Here is a 22,776-nt window from a genome sequence, read left to right as displayed (position 1 = left end):
AAAAAAAAAAAAAAGACAAGACAATCCTAAAACTAAAAACTTATTATATGGCTATATTTGTAAAAATTCACCAAGAAGTATAATAAAAAATATTCACTGCAGCAATATTCATGAAAACAAGAAACAACTAAAACAGGCATCAATACAGGAACAACTGTATACATCACAGCAAAACACTTTATGAAATACTATACAGTAGTTAAATGATACAGATCTGTACATACTAATATAAAAACATGTTTTAGGTAATTCTTTATTCTGGAAATGGGGAGAAGCTGTACAACGGCATGTTTAGAGAAAGAAGTAAACATGGGATAGGATAGACTTCTGATTTTAAAATACGAGTAAAGTTTTTTTCACTAATCATTCCTAAGTAAGGAGAAAAAGAGAAAAACAAGCACTTTGATAGAATTAGAAAACTATAACCCTAAATCATAATACATGGAGATAGGGAAAAAAGACATCGGAACTAAGGAGTATTAAATTTATGTGTCTGAAGATAAGAAGCATACAAACTTTCATGAAACCTCAAAAGGCTCGAAGACTGAAGATTCCTGTAACTATTAGAATTCTAGGTCTGTAAATCCACGTAGTGTGGCCAGTGATTTCCCAATCCTCCAGAAATCAGGAAATATGGTTTCTGGAAAAACTAAACCCAAGGGGCCTTGGACTTTAACAGGCTCAGAAGTAGATACAAAATCAGGGGATTATGTGAAAGTCTGATGAAACTCAAAGCTGTTTTTTCAGGACAGTTTTAAAACATAAGCAGCCTCATACAGATGACTGTATTTTCTTCAGAAAAGAATCCCAAACTAACCAATCTAGAGAAGGACTGTGACATTTCGAGGATTCATACAGCATAGTTCACCAACAGTAAAAGCTTGGATTTCAAACCCAGATTTTCAACCATTTTATAGTATCTTTTGATCTGAATGGCACCCAAGGATCTCAACACATTTTGTTTTGTTTTGTTTTGTTTTGTTTTTCTCTGGTACTGGGAACCAAACTCACGACCTTGCGCTTGCCAGGCAGGCGCTTTGCCACTGAGCTAAATCCCCAGCCCGATCTCAATACATTTGAGGAAAGTTTCTAATACTAAAGACCGAGGCCAAAACAAAATCTAAGTGGCTAAGAACAGAAAGATGAGACAGAGGGAAATGTCACAGAAAGCGTAATTAAAATACCTTGAGAAAATTTTGCATCCTTAAAAATAAATCAGTAAGAACAAAGAACAAGAACTGTGAAAACACCACCACCAATGCAATGCCATAAACTTCAGTGAAAGTTCAAAGGAAAAGTCAAGGTAATTTTCAAGAAGGCAAAATAAAAAGAAAGAAATGAGTAATAAGAGGAAAGGTAAAAAATTAGAAAAGCTACCTGGAAGACTACCATCTGATTATGAGTTTCAAAAAGAACAATGAAAATAGAGGGGAGGAAACTAAGACAAGGTAAGAAGAAAATGTCCAAGAATTGAAGATTGAATTTGAAGAAAGCAATGGCCCATTAAGTACACAGCAAAATACATGTTTAAAAGAGGAACACCAAGGTACACCAGCATAAAATTTTAGAACATCAGCATGAAAAGAAAATAGCAGTCAGAGATAGAGGGAGAGAGGGAAGAGGGAAGGGAAAGGGAGATGGGAAAGACAGGGAAGAAAGGAGGAAGGGAGGGAAAGACAAGAAACAGAGACAGACAGATAAAGGAACTAGGATGGCACTAGACTACTAAAGAGTAAAACTGGAAGCTAGAAGATACTAGTGAAATCAGTATTTTCAAAATTCTTAGTATAAAAACAACTTTGAACAATTCTACAATTCTGTACTCACTTAAAATATTACATGATTGTAAGGGTAGAATATGATACATTGAGCTATGTAAAATCTCAAAAAAATCACCTACTAGTTATCTCTCTGGAGAAAGCTACTAGAGAAAATGCCCCTGTAAAATGAAGGAGCAAACCACAAAGGTATGGGCATAGGAATTCGAGCTTCAACACAGGAAACAACAAAGGGAATTTCCAGGGTGCCAGCAAAAGCTAGTTTTAAGGCAATAGCCATGAGACAAACCTATACAGCAATTTAGACTAACTCAGGAAGAGTGAAGGGTGTAGAAAGGGTGCCTCAGGAAAACCACCAAATGAATTATCTCACAGGTGAGTTATTACAGACACATTGAAGCTGATGGGAAAATATACTCAGAATCAATGGTAACCAAGCAATATTTTAAGATGAGGCAATTATTTAAAAAACAAAGCTGCAAGAAAAAATACAGCTGCATGCAGTATTTGCTTCATTACTTTATGTCATATAATGAAAACACTAATTCTGGATTTAACTAGTAATTGTTTTAGTAAGATCAGATAAAGCAAAGGAAGATATGGGAGTCGACATTTGTAATAAATACGCCAAATATTGATGAATCAACAGAGAGCAGTACGATTCATTATTATAAGGTGGTTAATACCAGAAGTAGCTGCTAAAAAATGTTGAAGTGGTTTTCCTGAAGAATGATGGGGGACAAGGTGAGCTGCCGAGGGGACAGGAAGGAAGTGCAGTAATGAACTGCTGCTTTTAGTAATGTTTCAACCCCAAATTTAAAACTACCTGCATGTGTTACTATTATTTTGGTGTTATTTGAGGTATAAATTAAAATTCAGTTCTATGATTCTTGGTAAACATATACAACTGTGAAAACCACAGTGACAAGTTTTAAAACACTTCATTTCTTAACCCTAAGTTTTCTTCCTTTGTAGAAAGAGAGGAAGTGACAGAATATGAACATGTATGTTACAGATTTAAATGACCATTGCATTTTTAAAATATATTTCTGTATAATAAGCTGATCGTTTTGTTTCTAGAATAAATGCTGTTTGGTTGTGTGTGTGAAAAAACTATTAAAACTATCAGCTAACAGTTTTCTTTTCAGTGTGTGTATTGTCTGTGTCAGCCTCTTAGAATAAGTGAGCTTCACAATAACTTTATACTGAATGTCTGCAAGAATAGAAGAGAGACTAGCCTTAACACATATATCTTAAAGCCTTATCTATTTAAAAAATGGTTACAATCTTGTCCTATCCAAATCCAGGGAACAAAACTAAGTTTGGAAGTGAACCCAAATAACGGCTACAATTTCATATGGAGAAACATACCAGAATCTCTACCTGGGGTAATGGGAAGGATTAGTTAATAGATGGTCCTGGTAGAATTAACTAGTCTCATGGAGAAAAAAATGTTGAATTTTTACTGCCTTAGGATAAATGAGAAATATTTTTAAATGCTCCTGAAAAAAAAAAAGACTTGAAGAAGTAAAAATCTTGGACAGAAAGATACCAATTCATGAAGATGTCCGTTCTCTTTTAGACCAATAAGCGATGTGTGTGTTACATGTATAGAATTGACTTTTTAAAATTCTTCAAAAAAATTAGGGGAGAGGGAGAAAAAGCAAACAGTAAAAAGGATCTAGCCTTACCAAACACTAAAACATATTATAAAACTATAAGTGATAAGAAATGCTTCAACTAGTACAGAAAATGCAAAAGCAAAGAATATATTATGATAAAGATATCATTTCAACTCAACAGGGAAAAAACCACATAAAACTAGACAGACACTTGAAAAAATAACAGTAGGTTTCTAATTTGTATTTTACATTAACCTAAATGCTACTTAGAGTACAAACATATGTAAAAATGAGAAAACAAAAAAATTCTTTTTAGTATGTACAAGGAAGTCTTTTCTAAGTAAAGGTGAAACGAGAAGACTGTCAAATGAAGCCACATAAGAAATAATTGATGTATGTAGGGAAAATATTATCAGTAATAACAGCAAAATCAGTAAAAACTATTCACCACTCATATAACTGACAAAGTGGGATATTCATACTGAATAAACAGAAATGCCTTAAAATTTTCACACAAGAATATGAACTGAGAGTTCATTAAAAGTAATGTAAATGTCCAATAACATAAAAACTGCTCATCTTTATGCAAAATAAAAATGAAAATTAATTGATACAGCATTTCACCTATTAGATTTGCAAAATTAAAAATGAAATACTGTTAGAATATTGACATACATGAATGAAAACAAAAAAGAAAAAGATCTGATGAATCAGGCTCAACATACACTCATCATTTTGAAGATCTGAAATTAGAGAAAAATGGAAGAAAGAATATCAGAGAAATGAAGCATTTATGAGCTGAAGAGACAGGTTTAGATTAAGAGTGCATAGATCAAATATTTTTAAAATTTCTATACTGGACAATAAACAATAAAATACCTAAGAAGAAAACAGTCAGCAAAGGAACAAATTACCTTACTGGCAACACTATTCTCATCAGTATTAGAAGTGAAAAACTACTGAGTAATTAAAATAATTTTTGGTTCCCGGTACCAGAGAAAAACCAAAAAAAAAAAAAAAAAAATTTGACAAGAAATTCTATATGCAGAAAACTATCATGTTGGAAGAAAAAAGTAAAGATATGTCCAGACAATTAGCTTCTCAAAGTTTTACTTCTCCTGAGCCAATTGTAAGGTGATTAAATTGAGTAATTACCTATGAGCAACTAATGGTGGAAGTCAAAAAAAGGGAAGATCTACCACACTAGTGACAAAACTGACCCACTGGCCAAGTAAGTAAGCAATTAAGTAAAAGTGTAGCAGTTTTATATTAATCATAAAAAGTATTACGTTCAAACTAGAAGATGAAACCTTTATTACCAAAGTAAAGTGTTCATGAAAAAAAATGAAAGAACTGACAAGTCAGGCAGTACAGGGCATGGTAAACATACATTTTTATTTTCACAATAGGAAAAAAGGGAAGTAATTGGAAAAAATAAGAATATTTGTAAAATAAAATTATACATCAGGGCTGGGGATTTAGCTCAGCGGCACAGCACCTGCCTGGCAAGCGCAAGGTCGTGAATTCGATTCCCGGTACCGGAAAAAAAAAATTATACATCAAATGAACAGCACAGTTTTGAGCAATATGAGGAGCATCTAAAAAGATAGGCCATGTGATCTAAACGCTAAGAACATTATTCGTGATGCTTAACATAGATTCAGAGAAAAAGTCTAACCACAGCATTACACTTGGTTGTAAAGTGAAACATTTTTATATAATCATGTCAATACTATTAGTTTCAACTACTAAAATCTACCTATAGTCAAAATATAAGAGGACAAAATATCAGCATAAAATAAGTTTTATTACTTAACAGTGTAAAAAAAGACTTGAAAGGAAGATGGGGTTACTATTACTATTGTCTAACAGTGAAAAACCAAGATGATTGAAAGTTGATGTGACAGAAACTGGAGATTTGAGTATCCTGCAAGTAGAAAGAATAAAAGCTGAAAGGAGACAATAATAAAGACAATAAAGGTGACAAGAATAGAAGCTGAAGAATAGTGAGATGTTGACTACACAAGGTAACAAAACTAAGAGACAGTAACAGAAAATCTTAAAAATGGAATTAGACTGCCTGAATTTACTTTAACCATCTTTAATAGAGGCTATTCTTACACTTCCCAAACACTCCTATTATTACAGCTTACCAATGGCGATGATTATTGCAGATACGTATTTGCTTTTTATAAAAATCTTTTGAAGAACGGAAGAGCTCTTTTTGGAAATCTTGTAAGATTTTTTTTTCAAATGTTTAGTTTATTTCAAAGTATAGTACCCTAACTTCTATTTCTTGGTTTCAGTTCCAGAAATATTGGCAGAAAAAGTAAAAAGCTGACAGCTGGGTATAAGAATATTACAAGATGACTCTAATTATCTAAAATGTTTCTTTTAAAAGAACAGTTGCTACTAAATATTTCACTGCTAACATTTGGTTTAACCATAGCTACATGCATTTTATGGCATACTAGATTTGAACTTTGCAGCTGGTCTTCGACTTCCATCAACACCTTAAGAATGAAGTCTGCAGAAGGGGGAACACATCTAAACCCTGAAAACAGCTTTTAAAACTACAATGGAAATCCACTTGAATACTTATATATGTGGAGCTTTTTGCCTTAATTGCTGTAAATAAAGTATTCCCTATATAAATATCAGCTCAATTTAACAAACAAGTTCATGTAAATATCTCAGCAGGCATGATGTTTTCTGCAAAGGATACAAATAGGCATTACAAAACTGAGTGTAGGTGGCTGAATGCAAAAGTGACAAACAGCTTAATGTCCAGTAATCTGTTCTTGCCCTGGAGGACAAGGCAGTTTTACAAAGTATAAATATGATGGTGTACCTTTGCTTACCAGGTAGGTAACCATAAGCACATACTGTATGTAATTTCTAAGACCTCATCCTCCTCACTGAAAAAACTGAATTAAGCACTTCTTCCTTTTCTTTTTTACTGGTCTGTTAATCATCTGGCAAACATTTATTGTGCAATTATTGTGCCAAGCCTATGATACAGGTCTAAGATAAATAAAATGGCATGCCTAACCTCAAAGAGCTTGTAGTCTGGTGAGGAAGATATGTAACAAGTAAGCATAATTTATCATGTGTGTGATGTAATAAATACAAGCTATAGAAATACAAAAGAGCAAAAGACTGATTCTGCCTGTGAGTGTGTATCCAGGAATATTACACAGATTACATATAAACTGAACACAATGTGCTAGGTCAACAAGTTACTAGAAGAAGCAAACACAGAAGATCTCTTATGTACTGAATAGAAAATGTGCCCCAGTAGGCTCACAGACTCAGAGGTGGGGTTTTTAGAAGGTCATCTGGTCATGGGAGCCCTAACCTCATCAATGGATTTTCAGTTCACAGCTGAATGTGGTGTTAGGAGATGGGGCCAGTTGGTGGAAGGAGGTCCCCATGGGAGAGGATGACTTTTAAAGGTATATTCTTGCCCCTGGCCTGTACCTCTCTGTCTCTGGCTCTCTTCCTGTTCTGCTTTTCTTCAGACATGAGATGAGTAGCTTTCTTCTGCTTTGCCCATCTGCCATATAGGTTCTGCCCTTAGAGCCAGCTGACCATGGACCTAAACCTCTGACACTGTGAGGCAACAAGGCTTTTCTCCTTTCTGTCAAGTATTTTGTTCTAGCAACAGAAAGGTGACTAGTACAATTGCTAAGCAATAGGAATCAAGTTCAGAGAGACCTATATGAGATAGAGTGGCTAGACTGTAAGGTGTTCCATGTGAGAATGAGAAAAGAATGGGTAGCTGATGCCAACTTGTGAGAAGAATTACAGTAAAGTAATGAGACTGCACTTCATCTCAAAGTTAATGTACTTTAACGACTTATCTTAGGATCACCTACATAAAGATCACGAAAAGGAAGACACAAAATTCAGATTTCCAAGATTATAAATCCTCTGAATTAGAATTTTTAGGGGCTGGGGAATTTGCACTTTAAAAAGTTCCCTTGGTGATTCTCATAAATTATAAATGTGAGGAGCAATGTAGGTAAGGAATTACTAAGCTTTAAGCAGACCAATGTTGTATTTTAGAGCAATCACTGTAGCAGCATTGTGCAAACAATGTCAATCTCTCCCTAGGTGTCTTCCACAAAATCGACTTCTCATAGCATACACACGAAAATTCTGCTAGTTATTTACATACTTGATAATTTTGGCACCAATGTGGAAGGTAAAAAAGTGGAGAGCTGAAAGACAAGTTGGGATACAAGAGTGATATAGGAAGAGGCTAAACTAAAGCAATAATTACGAGAAAATAGAAGGCTACAATCAAGAGAAATCTCTATAGAATACCCCAAATTTGGTGATCAGTTGGATTTGACAAGTCAGGGAGGACAAAGGTAAGGTTAGCAGGAATTCCCGACTTACGCAAATAGTGATGCTATTAAACTAGAACAGAAAAATATCATATAACAGATGTAAAAACCTTCCGAAAACAAAACATAAGTGTTAGGTACTATTAACTAGGTTCCTTTCCACAGTGCTCCCTATACTTCTTACGTTAGATACGGATTATGTTTGTATTTTCTTCAAATTAAAAGTAATCCATTATAGAAATTCACTCACTTTAAGTGCTGACTGAAACGTCTATTTTGGGGACAGGACTCTGCTCTGTATGTAACAGAAATACAGTGCATATATGAAGAAAATAAAACAATCGAAAATGTGGCTATAACAACTATGTTGAGCATTTTGATATATTCTCTGACAGTTTTTTCTCTGAATATGTTTGGGTTTCTTCGTTTTGAATGGTTATGCTCAGATGATATCTATACCTATATATACACGTATCTTGCATTTTTTGCTTCAAAAATACTTCTCCCAATTACTGTAAATTCTTTATAAATACGTTTTTTATGACTATTTCTATGGAAGGTGTAAAATAGTTTACTTGTTAAATACTTAAACTGTTACAAATTATATAATGGTGCAAATGCTAGGTCAATGGTATGTTATGACTAAAAATTGCCACTTGTTTTCCAGAAGGACTGAACCAATCAGGCAAGTGGAGTTAACTGAACAAGCACATGTCATGGTGTCCTCTTCATGAAATTACCATCAGAAAAATACTCTTGCTAAGTCCAACACAATAAATATCGTATCACTGTATCTTGAAGTTCTACTTCTTAACCTGCCAGTGAAAAACATTTCCTATGTACTTGTATTTCATTTTCAGTAAATGGATCCATCTTCTTAAGTTTTGTCTCATCTAATATCTGCAAGGGACTTGATGCTTTTGGAAGTATTTGCAGGTTAAAGATGAGCTAGGTGTGGTGGCACATGCCTGTAATCCCAGTACTCTGGGAGGTTAATGCAGGATCCCTCCTGGGTAACTTAGTGAGATCCTGTCTCAAAAAATCAGTGGGAAGGCCAGCATTCAATCCCCAATGAAATACATATGTACATACATACTTGTTTGTTGCATTTTTGCAGAATTCTAATCCTGGTCTGGACATCTTTTAAGTTATATATTTGTATAGGAGAGGGAGGTGGGAAAAAAAAAGATAAAATAACTGTCAATGTTTTGAGTCAAATGTAACGAACTTTACCCTTATGAGTACAATATTTCCAATTCTTTTAAGTTTGGGAGGTGTTTTGTTTTGTTTTGTTAGTACAGGGAATCGAACTCAGGACCTTGTGCTTGCCAGGCAGGCACTTATGCCACTGAGCTATATACACAGCCCATTTTGGAAGGTATTTCCCTATCGAGATAAATGTCTTTTAATAAGGAAAATAGGATAAATATATTCACTCTTTTACACGTAACTCTTCAATTTGCCTGCACTTTATTTTGGTTATGTAAGATGAAATAAAGATTCAAACACCTTCATTTTCTTAAACATTCAACACCCTCAAAATCATGTGTAAGTCCTTCCTTTTTTCCTGATTTCTGATTTCTTTATCATATTCAGAGTACTTTTCTGAGATTTTTTCCTTTTTGTTATCCTTACTACCAATGCTTATGCCAGTATCAAACACCCTAATTTTATAGTATATTTTGATATATACGGTTAGTTTTCTGTCACTAGTTAAGTCTTAGTTTCTCACTTAAAAGTTATCACTTTTTCCCTTTATAGTCACTGAGGAAAAATTAAGAATTATCTTGTTAATTCCTCAAACACACTTTCTAAAAAAGAGATTTGTTATACCTGTAACTTAATGTGAAAACCTAGTGTCTCTAATAGTATTTCCCATTCAGGAACAGGATACCCTCCCCAATTCCCCATGTATCAAATTTCTGACACTATTTCACAAAGACATACATTTTTCATTAATATATTTTTATTTTCTCTTACTGCTATAAACTATTTTTTCCATTTTCTAAACAATTACTGCTTTCATAAAGAGCTATTGATTTAAAAATTATACCTAGTTTCTTTATATTTTGTTCTAATAATTCCCCAGTTGACTCCTGGATTTCCTAGGGAAGTCAATCATATCATATAAAAAATGGGAACTGTGTAGCTTCTTTAGTATTTATTCTTCTTCATTTAAATACTGTATCAATGCAAACAAACTTTAACAATGCAGAACTCAAAATAGCTACTCTAAGTAAAATTGGAGCAAAATAATTTAGTAGTCTATTAAATAGGGTTAAATCAAGTAAGAATTTTGAGTATCAAGAAAGAATTATCTTAAGAATGCAAAAATCCCTTAATATGCCAGTACAAACAGATGTGTACTCTCATGAGTGAGCCCACACACTCTTTGAAATGTTGCATCTATTTTATATATTGTATACACAATTTTAACATGTTTTAAACTTTCAATTGACATGTACTCACTCTGGCAGCACATATACTAAATTTTTAATTAACACATAGTAAATATGTATACTTATGGAGTACAACGTAGAATTTCAATATATTTACATGATGTATAATGAGGGTTACTGAATATACATTATATCTTTGTTTAAAAAAACTTTTGGAATAGGGTAGTACATATAATCCATGTACACTGTACTTTATAAGTGATTTAGGATGTTTCTGAAGGAAATCATTGACTCTGTACATTCACACACTACATTTGTACTGTTCACTACTACACTGTGCCTAAGATTCTGACAAGCATAGGGGTTACTCAATAAATGGGAAATGATGTTTAATCTTTCAGCTAATTATTTTTAGAAGCATAAATATACATATGGTGATCATATTTTCACAGTCCAAATTCTGAAGACACTTTTTAAAAATATGCTTTATTCCTTAGATGGATTACTCTTGAGTAGGATTAGAAGACTACAAAAGTAGAATATTAGGAATTAACTATCTCACAACATTTTGTTCTTTGATCAAGAGACTTACTGCTATTTACATTTCCTCTCCTGTCTGTTGTTTTATAAGTCTATGGATTGCTAAAGAAAAGTCAAGCATTCTAGACAGAACTTATTTTATGAATACAAGTGGGATTCTGGCTAACTCCTTTGCCTAAAGAAATGAAAAGGCTATAGACAGAAAATGTAAATAATGTGACAAACTCACAGGTTACGTCCATATGTACTATTCATTCCCTTTGTATGAATGCCCAATTTATGTCCTATCTGAAAAATGTGGAGAGGAAATGCCCCTTCTTCTACAATTCTGTAAAGAGAAAAGTGTACCCTAAGGCACTATGTGTCATTTTGCTAGCTGGCTAAAAACATGGCTTCTGGGTCTAGAAGACATGCTCTCTCTTACACTGAGGAAAGTGGGAGGCTTTGATGCATTAAAATGGGACAGCTGCTATAGTTCTAAACCAGTATGGAAATACTAACCTGCCTAATAACTATGTGAAACCACCTCCTTAGGTTTTACAAGTCTGAAATTTTGTTACTGAATGGCTAGTGACTGAAAGTGATGTTTCTAGGGTGCTATCTTTCAGAAATGGGATCATGCAAACACAGTCCTTGGGTATACAGAGTATACAGAGTAAAATCTCACCTTGTACAGAATGTTTTGTGCAAAGATTTAATGTATATACAGCAACCTACAATGCACAACAGTTATATAAGCAGTATATGAAATGCATAATTAGGTGTGATTTCAGGCATGAGTGACCATATGTATTGTACATCAGAGAATGCACAGATGATACTTTGTTATGGCCACATCACTGAACCACCTTGGGACAACAAAACTGTCTAGTGAGCCTAAGCAGCAGTTTCTCTTCCAGGAACAAACTGCTGTTTCTTTGGCTGAGTAGTACAGGTTGAGTATTAAGAGGGCTATATGAACATTACATATGCCTGAGTAACAGAATCGCACTCAACACAGTAAGGTATTCACACCCAGGCACTAAGACCAACTATAAAGACAGCAAATCCATGTTTAATCTCATACTTTGAAAAAGCTCAATAGTAGGATGCGAATGCAGTACTGAAGTTATCATTTTATCATATTTTTAGGTTTGGTTTAGTATATACAGATGACTTCATGTAAATTAAATGCAATGAGATTCCACTGAACTGACTGGATATTTCCTAATCTTTCAAGTGGAAAGGACTACACATGTGTAGTGAAGCATTAATGGGAAGATTAAGGAAACCAATGAAAGCTAACGTACAAAAAAGTACAAAATATTTCCATTCCCCAGAGTCATGACATTAAAGGTTGAGTTTGGGAACTCAAAACATACTCTAGGGTACATTTAGAAAATCCGACATTGTTTTGACCGCATTTTAGCTAGAGTTCTTTGTTCTTATACCATATCAGTATAAGCATTCTACCTTCAATGTCAGGTTAGTCATAATCCCAGAGCACAGAAACAAACTCCTGGTCAGTAACAGAGCAGTCAGTATTACAGGAGTGTTTTTCATTTTGAGTAAAGCCCCATTTCTACCCCTGAAGAAATTAACTTGCATATTTTTACATGCATTAAAAAGTTTGGTGGGCTAGGGATGTAGCTCAGTGGTAGAGCATTTGCCTAATATGCACAAAGCCCTAGGTTCATTGTCTAGTACTGGACAAAAAAAGTTAAAAACATTTGAAAGTTCCTAATAAAAATTATTCTAAAATAACAGAAAAAATCTGAACACTTATGACATAAATTGGTGATACTTTCTGAAACACACTCCATGTAAATTATAACAACAGATCTACTTTTTAAAAGTGTATGTTTTATATTATTATCCTGGTTTAGAAATTAAGACTGTTTGTTCCCCAACTTGAGAGAAGTAAATTATTTTGAATGACTGTCAGGAGAAGTTTAGCCAAAACTGCTAAAGAGAGGGAAGAAAACATAAAATATATGTTTGCCACATACTTAAATATGAGCTAATAGTCTCATTCATATAATGTACCAACAACAATACTGAACCAAGTAGGTGAAGCCCTAGAAACTTCTATCAGTGATACTAGGCAGCTATCTTAGTGATTAAAGGGAAATACTTAGACTGAATGCATGGAAATAATCAAAACACATGACTTCTTTCTTTATTTTCATATAAATGACATGTACAGTGTCTAGTCAGCACACACTACATAATGAAGAAAATGATATCTATGTACAAGAGTGAATATGATAAATACTTCATAGAAGGAGGAATGAACAAGTGAATACAAGCAGCTTTGACATAGGACACGAGGTTTGTATAAAAGGAATTATGTGACAATATGATACAAGTAGTGTGCTCTTAGTGCATGAAGAAAGAGAAAATACCTAGAACATGAAACAAGTATTGCATCAATGGCAAGGTGTTATTAAGATATCTGCTGGGGATTCTGAAATTCCAGGAACCGACAGAGGAAAATAACTCCATAGGAAACTCAGACTAGATGTGAAAAATCTATATTAACTTATTTAATAATGCCCTCTTCCCTTATGTCTTCATTTCCATCAAGCTAAATCTGCATTCAGATTCCTATAGCTAGAATGACATTTTTGGAAGTTTCGTAGAACAAAAAGGACACAGTAAAGAATTCATAAATGCTCTAAGCTTGTTAGAAGGCAAACTTACTATCCAGAGACTGAATCCATTATTCAATTTCAAAACAGACAATTCAATTCACTACAACATAATCTTAAAAGTTTCAAAATAAATCATTGAATATGATAGGATTCTTATTTTCAAGGGGCTTGTCAAAGATATTTACTGAATGCTTACTATACGCTAGGCACTCTCCTAAATGTTTCTATATATTATCATTTAATCTTCATTATAATATTATGATGTAGGTAGTAGCTATCCCTCTTTTACAAATGAGAAAATATGTACTATCCAGAGAATATTTAAATTAGACATGTTAAATAACCTACTGAAAATTACAAAATTAGTAATCCCCATAGTCAGGCACTGGATCATATCCTCTTAGCTATTAAGGTATATATTTAGGAAAAGGAAAGAAAAATTAAGGCAGCCTAAGTACACAGCACTTGGATTCTAAGACTATTCTAACTTCAAATATTTTTTCCTGTTTTCAGATTACTTGTCCAAATTTTGGTTGGGGAAAAAGTTAATTCTTACATTCATACTCCATGAAAAAAGCACTGCTTTAGTAGCTATATATTATTATTAATAAAAATGATTTTAAGGAAATCTGGAATCCTACAATATCACTAAGAAAGCTGAAAGTTGGCCATTTCTAGTGAATAAAAATATGAAACACCAGGAAGGGATATAACTCAGTAGCACAAGTGCCTGTCTAGCAAGCACAAGATTCCAGTTGTGGTACAAAAAAAAACAAAAAAAAACAAAAACCAAACCTATAAAGCCAGTAAGTGTAAAATTACAGTTCCAAAATATAGTTATTTCCTTTCCTCGCTGTTACGTATATTTAATTTCAGATTAGTTAAAACAGTGCATAATTTAAGTACTTTCCCCATATCTTCCTCATGAATTCTGCTTTACATTTGATGATGTATACCGTAAATATACATTCACAGAATAGTAACTGATTTAACACAACTACCACCTCCAAAGTTTTCAACCTATGAACAAATTAACTTCCTAAGGCAAGGGGATTACAATTCACTCATTTTTAGGCTCAAGGCAGGCAGCTGTTTTCAAATACAAGAGTACCTTCAGGTTTAAACATGCAATAAGGTCATCATGAAAGTACTTGGAAAAGCAGTCTCAAAGAAAAATAAGCCACAAAAATCTGCTTGCCTTGCTGAAAAATGAGTACATACTCAAAATAAATAATATCTCATTAGTAAAGCAGTTTGTTGGTTACTCAAAAGTTGAAAGTAATTTGAACAATAATAGAAAAAGACAACAGCAGAAACATCACTGCTTTCTGATCAAGGACAATGATTTCTGCCATCTTTCCATACATTTGCCTCAATAATTGAGGACAGAACTAGGAAAAAAAAAGATGTGTTATGCCTCTGGAAGTATGTTTCTAAGATTGGAACATATTTTCCTGAAAACTATCTTAGTGGGGTGGGTTACCAAGGGAAATTACGGGATATATTTTCCTAGAAGTCTGTAACAAGTGAGGATGAGGTCCAATGTCTATTAAGAGTACAGTAGCAGGTCTGCTCGCGTCACAGCCTAGCAACTGGTGTGTAGTGATGACCTACTCTAAATGCCTGTCAGTCATTTCTCCATTTCCAATGCCAGTAAGCAAATGATCAAGCCTGCAGTAAGTTTAGTTTTCCAAAGTCACTGATGGTTTTACAAAGGGGAAAAAATCCTTTCACCCATTCTTTTCCAATAGTAGTTTTTGGCTGCCACAGAATTTTACACGTAAGTTTTCAAATATGGGCAAATTCAGAAGCAAGCAGACAAAAAGACTGTAGTTTCTGAAAATACAAGACAACGAGATAGACTCTCTTCCCCTCAGGGAGTGGTTCACTTAACACTTACCCTTCTTAGAAATCAGAAACAGACTTTAAATACAAGGAATCTCTCCGAGTCTGGGAATTGTAAAAAAGCTTAGAAATTTTGCAGGTGAAGAATGAGCTCTGAAAGGTCAAGATCTAAGACTAGCTCATTAATAAACTGATGTGGAATCCCTATTTCCTCATCCCCATACAATGTTATTTTCCCCATAACACACAACCTTTTAAATTTTCAATCTTTGTTTAAAATGTCTCTAGATATCAATAGAAATTTGCACCCTAGTAAACAATTTATAGATTGTTTTTTCTTTTCTAGTGCTATGGATGGAACCCAGGGCCTCGTACATAGCAAACAAGCATTCTACTACTGAGCTATGTCTCTCAATCCTTTTCTCAGATAGGGTCACACCAACGTGTCCACGCTGGCCTTGAACTTGTGATCCTCCTATCCCAGCCCCCCGAATAGCTGAGATTGCAGTCATGTGTCACCACAACTTCCTGAAAAGTAATCCTTATATACTTCAAATTATACTCAAGAAATGATCAACTAAGACTTACATGTAGTAATTTACCTATTTTCATTAATTTTTTGGGGGGTTACTATTTTTTACAGTGTATAGCTATACTAATAGAAATATAAGAAAAATATTTTTAACTTCAAATATGACTCTTTTCTTTAAAAAACTAATACTGATCATCTAACATTCAGGCACTACACTAGGAGCTGAGACTACAAAAATGAACATAACATGGTCTGTTCAAACGCCTGTGCTCAAAATTCTCTTCAGAATATTGCCTTGCATTTCTGCAGTACTTGATAAGACACATTTCCCTGAGAGCTTTACTCTTAGTGATTTAGGAAAGAGTTATGATCATAGCAGAATGATCCTATTCTTGTACAGCTTTCTTCACATCTAAATACTGATTGTTTGGGGTCTACTAAGCAAATATTTAAAATCTAATATGTATAGTCTAAATATTCTAAACACAAGATTTTTCTGCCTTTTCTGCTACTGGGGATTGAATCCAGGGGTGCTCAAATACTAAACTACATCTCTAGACCCTTTTATATTTTGAGACAGGGTCCTCTAAGCTGCTCAGGCTGACCTCAGACTTACAATCTTCCTGATTCAGCCTCTTAGTAGCTAGGATTACAAGAGAGCGCCACCACACTCTATCAGATTGTTTTTAATACATTTAAATATATTTATTTCAAATGGGAATGCTGGCCATGATAGAAAGACTTCTTTGTTACAAATGCAATATACACTGGAAGTTACTAAAATTTAACCACTTATAAGTGAGCACAACTTAGATAAATTGCTATGCTACCAACAGGAACATTTAACTATCAGGCCAAATATAAAAGATATTATTCTTGTATTAGATATAAACTTAGAATAACTTATGTATACCTTTTATTTAACATTTTTATGTAAAAGTTTTGGAATCATTTATATTATCTCAATCATATGAGTTACTCAGCAAGCAAAACATTACACTTCCTATTCTATCAAGGCACAAAAACAGGCAAAATGTGACAATAATCTTCTCCCTCACGCACATACTAAGGAGCAGTCTGGGATTGGAATTCAGTCTCTTAGGCACCTAGATCAGACCTCTCTAATACATAATAAAAACGTTTCACTTTAAGAAATACAAAACTTGGGGAAAATGATAGCTCTAAGCCATCACTTTTATTACAAACTCTTTATTGGAGTATTTTATCTTTAAACTCTCTAAATTATATAGGGGGGGAGGGAAAGAACATCTAAAAAATTCCTTAGCTAGGATCAAATGACTCACGTAATAAAGAATTTTTAGAAATATTTATTTGTACATGTTTGCAGCACATAATGCTTACATTCCTTGTGGGGAGCTGGTACATGTACGTAACACGTTTTCGTTCTCTCTGCATCCCCTACCCCTCCTCTCCCTCCAAGCTCCTTCCACCTCTCGGTCCCCTTCCCATTTGCAAAAGCTCTACTTCCATTTTCTTCTCCCAATTCTTTTTTTCACTCCCTTTTCTTTCCCTTCACTCCATCTCGTTCCCCTTCCCATTTGAAAAGCTGTCCCTGCTTCTTATTTTGCTTCTTATTTATATATTGGGTTTCTCACGTAAGAGAAACCGTTTGATATTTATGCCTGTGTGTCTTGATTTATTTCACTTAATATTATGGTCTCAAAGTGCATCCATTAACCTGTGAAAGACTGAAGTTTACCCTTTATAGTACAGTAGTACCCCATTATGATGTATAAATACCACATTTTCTTTATCCATTCATCTGTTGATGAGCATATAGGCTGCTTCCAAGATTCAGCTATCATGAACTGTGCTGCTATAAACATAGGTGTGCACATGTCACTGTATTACGATGTCTTTAACTCTTTTGGGAAGATACCTAGACAGGGAATGGCTGTACCAAATGTAATTTCTAGGTTTATTTTTCTGAGGAATCTCCATACTGACCTTCATGGTGGTTATATTAGTTTACATCTCCAATAACAATGTAGAAGGTTTCCTTTTCCCCATAGCCTCTACTACCATTTGTTATTACTTGATTATTATTTTTTTTTTTTGAGGATAGCCATTCTTTCTAGAGTAAGATGAAATCTCAGTGTTGTTTTAATTTGCATTTGCATGGTCAGAAATGTTGAATATTTTCTCATTTATTTGCTGTTGTACTTCTTCTGAGAAGTGTCTTCATTTCAGTTGCCAATTTTTTGAGTGGGTCTTTTATTTTGGAGGTGTCTAACTCTCTTAAATTCTTTATATATTCTAGATGTTAGTCCTCTGTCCAAGACATAGCTGCTAAAAATTTTTCCCATTAAGTATGCTGTCTCTTCACTTCTATGTGATAAAGGATTACATGTGAATAAGGGATATAGCTACAAAACATTATCAGTATATCTAAAATCAAGTAGCCTTTTTGAATGATGGAAATCTCCAGCCTTCAGCTGCATCAGATTTCATTGCATGTACCCTCCTGCTTCTCTTTTACAACCTAATACTTCAATTTTTCTATCAATGATTTTTAATTTTTATTTCAATATTTTTTCCAAAAAGATCAGTTATTAAATACATTTTTCATGTAAACTTAAGGAGAAACTAGGCAAGTAGTTTTAATTGATAGAGAAGAAAGATTGGTAACAGACTTTGGCAGAGCAATACATTATGTGTCAGGTTACTCTCAATACTACCAAATGAACAAAATCACTACGTAAAATTAAGAAATATAGCACTGAAATAGAGAAAAACATCAACTTTAGTTTACAACTGTTCATCTGATACTGAGAACACCATTTGTACCTATCTTTTGGAACTGGCTCTTACCCGAAGACCAATTTTTCCTCTATTTCCTTTATCACCTGGAAATTAATGATCCCAACATCTCTGGGTCTTCTTTTTACCAACATCTTTTTACCAACATCTCTGGGTCTTCTTTTGTAACACATCCTTAATTTTAATGTGTTCCATTCCTCTGAATGCTCAAGTCTGATTTTACCCATCCTTGGCAATGGTATCAGTTTAAACTCTCCTGCACCCCACATTCACTCATATATATATACACGCACATCATATGTGTATACACACACACACACACACACACGTAAAAACAACTGGCTTTAGTTATATTGGCAGGTTAAAATTTTAGTCATAATTATTTACCAAGCAAGCTGACCAACACCTGGGTGTCTGGCAATAGATTGGGTTATTAGAAAATGAAACCAAAAGCCACAGTGGTTTTTGGTCTCTACACCTGCAGTGCTAACAGTCAGCAAAGTGGAAAACAGAACTTATCACAAAAAGTGTGTCCTTTTATCTCAGATAAGTTTACTCATGAGATCAAACACCTCCTAAAAGGAAAGGAACATTTATTAAGTACGAGAACTGAAGAACGCTCCAGTTCAAGAACTCTCTTGGAGCTACACAATCTCATTTAATTCAACAACAACTTTATTGAGGAGTAATTATCCTCCTTATACAGATTAGGGAACCTACCCTCAGTAATCCTGCCACTAAGTATGAACCAGGTTTTGAACCAAGACTTACTAGATTTCAAAGCAAATATTGTTAGTACTTACAAAATTTTAAGGACAGATAACTAAACAACACATAGAACAGTGATGATGAACCTTTTAGAGCTTTTAATGATATAAGCAGCCCACTGCAGCATGTATGCTGTAGGTTCACCACTGATATAGAAGAACCAGTACAATCCCTTTATGTTACAGATGAAGATGAAGCCTAAAGTGACAGAGATTTGCCCAGAGACAATGTTTGTAGTAAAATGGGGATCTAAATTCAAGTTTTCTGATTTCTGGTGCAGTAATGTGTCCAATGATGATCACTACCTTCAAGTGTGTGTGTGTGTGTGTGTGTGTGTGTGTGTGAGAGAGAGAGAGAGAGAGAGAGAGAGAGAGAGAGAGAGAGGTACGCATTTGGGGTTGAATGCCCCTCTTGATATAATTTATAACATTGCAAATGTCTCCAAATGAAATTTATATCCGTGGCCACTTAGGGATGTACATTTTTAGGAACCTAAAATTTTAAATTATTAAAACTACTGGTCAAGAATAATAACTTGATTGGTGCTTATGAATTACTACATGCGGTTAAGTTATCTCTCCAAAATATTTATTTATTCAGTCATGTGCCTATAGTGTACTGACTGACTGGCAATAAAAATACAACTTATATACGACAGAAGGAGTCCATTTACAGCCTGGTGGAAGATACAGACAAACAGGCAATTACAATGCAGTGGGGTCAACGCTATAGCAGCAGAAATACAAGATGCCATAGGAACAGGAAGAGGGTCACACAGCCCAAACTGGTCTTTTCAAAGGAGGAGAGGACAAAGATGAGTAGGAGTCATTTAGTTAAGTGAGGAGTATTATGTACACATATGTTTCAGGAAGTACAAACAGCATTTGCTCATGAGACCATGCAAAGACCAGGGGAGTTGCAGGAGTAGGGAGAAGAAATGAATCTAATTAGAGAAGAGATCATCCAGGGCCTTGAAATCATGGGTTTTATAATCTTGTTGATCAGAATTACCAAAACTTTAAAACAAACAAACAACATACAGATGGGGGGGCTCCAACCCAGATCAATTAAATCAGACTCTCTGAGGATAAGACTCCAGAATTAGTATTTTTTAAGCTCCTTAGATGATTCTCACATGTAGCCAGAATTTAAAAACCATTGTTTAAACTGTAAAGGACATTTAACATACATATTTATTACTACAAATATGGGAGAAGGGGATTGCAAGAAATTAGATCTCTCTGGGCCTAGTTTCTGTAGTCTGACTAAAAATGAGCTGTAGCAGATTAGAGTAGATAACGTGGAAGAAGTCTAAAAATTTGGTTTTGTTGATGAGTATCACCAGCCACCTGTCTGGCCTCAGATAATATCATTTCCTAGAGACAGTAATACTGCTCTGTCTACAGGATTGTTACATAGCTCAAGAGTACAAACACTTAAAAAAAGAAACTATGTGATTCACCATAAAATAAGTCATGATATTGTAACTTATGCTCCTAAGGTTGAATAGTTTCCAAAATCATAAACATTGTTACAGGAGATGAAATCCTTCCTGAAGCTAAAGAAACACATTTCATTTTAAAAATCACTCTTACTTTGGAATTCAAGATACAGAATAATAAAATAGAGAAGTGATTCTTTTACCATTACTCTAGCTGCTAAAGACATCAAATGGGATTACATTTGCTTTCTTCAAATAAACAGATTAACAGAGCAAATGCCCTTCCCATGGTAATTACAACTCTTAAAAAAATTTTTTATTCAGTAAACAGCTAATAGGAAATAAATTACATATAAAGTAACTTTTTAGGAAAAAAAGTCACTGTGATCTACTTTTAAAAAGTATTTTATTTCTAAATTTAGGTGTTTTTTGAGGGAATCCTGACTTGAGATATGGAGGATCTTATCCTGACAGGAAGGAAGCTCTGCCTCCAGGACTGTTCCATGCAAAGCCATTGCTCTTTTACAACCTCTCTTGTAAATATATGTAGCTCTGTGACAGTGTACACTTTCACGAGGTCATTTTTCGGTTTAAGTAACTATTTGTATGCAATGTCCCCTCTTAAGCACTACATATAATTAATTTTTTAAAACTTTAAATAAAACCACTGTCCTGTATTTACACGTGGTTTATTTTTAATTATTTAATTTCAAGCGACAGGAATACATTTCAAACTTTGTACTCAGTCAATGATAAAATGTTGGTATTTGTTACTTTCTTAATTCCCTCATGATACTGTTGCCATTCTGATGTTCTATCATTTCTTTCAATCACCTATTCTATGATTTCATAAGGGAAGCACTTGTTTTGAGAAATGCACAAAAACTTTTGGAGAGTTATGAATAAAATTTTATTTACTTCTCTCATCCAAAAACACAGTCCCAAAAGATGAGATGAAAAAACTTTAAAAACACCACCTACCCCCCTCCACTCCCCACAGGGCCCTCCTCAGGTAATTTTGACTGATGACACTGCAGAACAGTTAATCTGATAATTAAAATTTTCCACAGCATGTGATGTTTAGATGGAGATCTAGCTAGAATTCAGTGCTGTCAACCAGAATTCAGTGCTTCGATAAAAAAAAAAAAAAAAAACGAATACGCAGACATGCTAATAAATTCTTAGACTGCAGTTGCTTTGATAGCCTATTAATAAAAACACTGGGTAGTCTGATTTCACCAAACTAATTTAGTAACCCGGGATCTTAAGTATTTTCCAGGACTTTCCTTACAACACCCATCCAGCACATAAATTCTGTACGGCGCAATGTAAACAACCAAGGGACTCTCGTTTCCAAGCAGGAAAACATCCGACCAACATTGCCTAACGTGGTTCAAAAGTTGCAGGAGAAATCACCAGTCTTGAGTTACCAGAAATTTATCTAACCAAGTTTTCCAGGGGTTCTTCCCGGCCTTACAAACTACCGTCCACAACACCACCCCGAAAATCCACGCTCCGCATGTTCACAAAAGCGCAGTGGTGGAATGAGGAAGCTTCGCCAAGACGAAATCACAACTCTAATTCATTAAAAAATATGCAGACGGTTCCACAGAGCCCTTTTGTTGTGCTTTCTCACTCCACACGGCGACGTGAACGGCTCCCCAATTACTGACATCTAGGAAAATAGCTTTCGATTCCCAAGTCTCGTAACAGGGTTGGCCACCATCACCACTACTTCTCTAGCACCCTCAAATAAACCCCTCAAGCCGCGGTCAAAACACGCTAGCTGAAACGTCTGGGGTTTACCCAGCCCAAGCCTGGGCGCTACCCTATCTTCCCGAGCCACTTCGGAGCTCGGCGACAGGCATCGCGTAACAGACCTAGGACACAAGGCACCCGAGACCACGGCTCGGGTCTATGAATGAAAAGCCCGAACGTGCGATCGTCTCGTTAAAAGGAAAAAACAACCTCGAGAGGAAGGGTGGGAGGGGAGCCGCGCGATGGGGGAGCGCGGCTCCTTGCAAACCCCTGCCGGGCGATTTAAACCCGGGCGAGGCGGCCGCAGGGCCGCAGGGCGGGCGGCCG

The 22,776-nt window shown here is 34.8% G+C and overlaps 1 protein-coding gene across 1 annotated transcript in view; it reads right to left on the bottom strand.

Annotated features, from left to right (window-relative positions):
* The window catches only part of Pik3ca (phosphatidylinositol-4,5-bisphosphate 3-kinase, catalytic subunit alpha), a gene marked incomplete in the record, with an annotated part of 71,610 nt that overhangs the window by 48,131 nt on the left and 703 nt on the right, over positions 1 to 22,776 (bottom strand).

Source organism: Chinchilla lanigera, unplaced genomic scaffold (genome assembly GCF_000276665.1).
Source record: "Chinchilla lanigera isolate Chin_1 unplaced genomic scaffold, ChiLan1.0 scaffold00019, whole genome shotgun sequence".
NCBI lineage: Eukaryota > Metazoa > Chordata > Mammalia > Rodentia > Chinchillidae > Chinchilla > Chinchilla lanigera.
The sequence above is the reverse complement of the archived record's forward strand: the minus strand, read 5'-3'. Positions and strand labels throughout refer to the sequence as shown.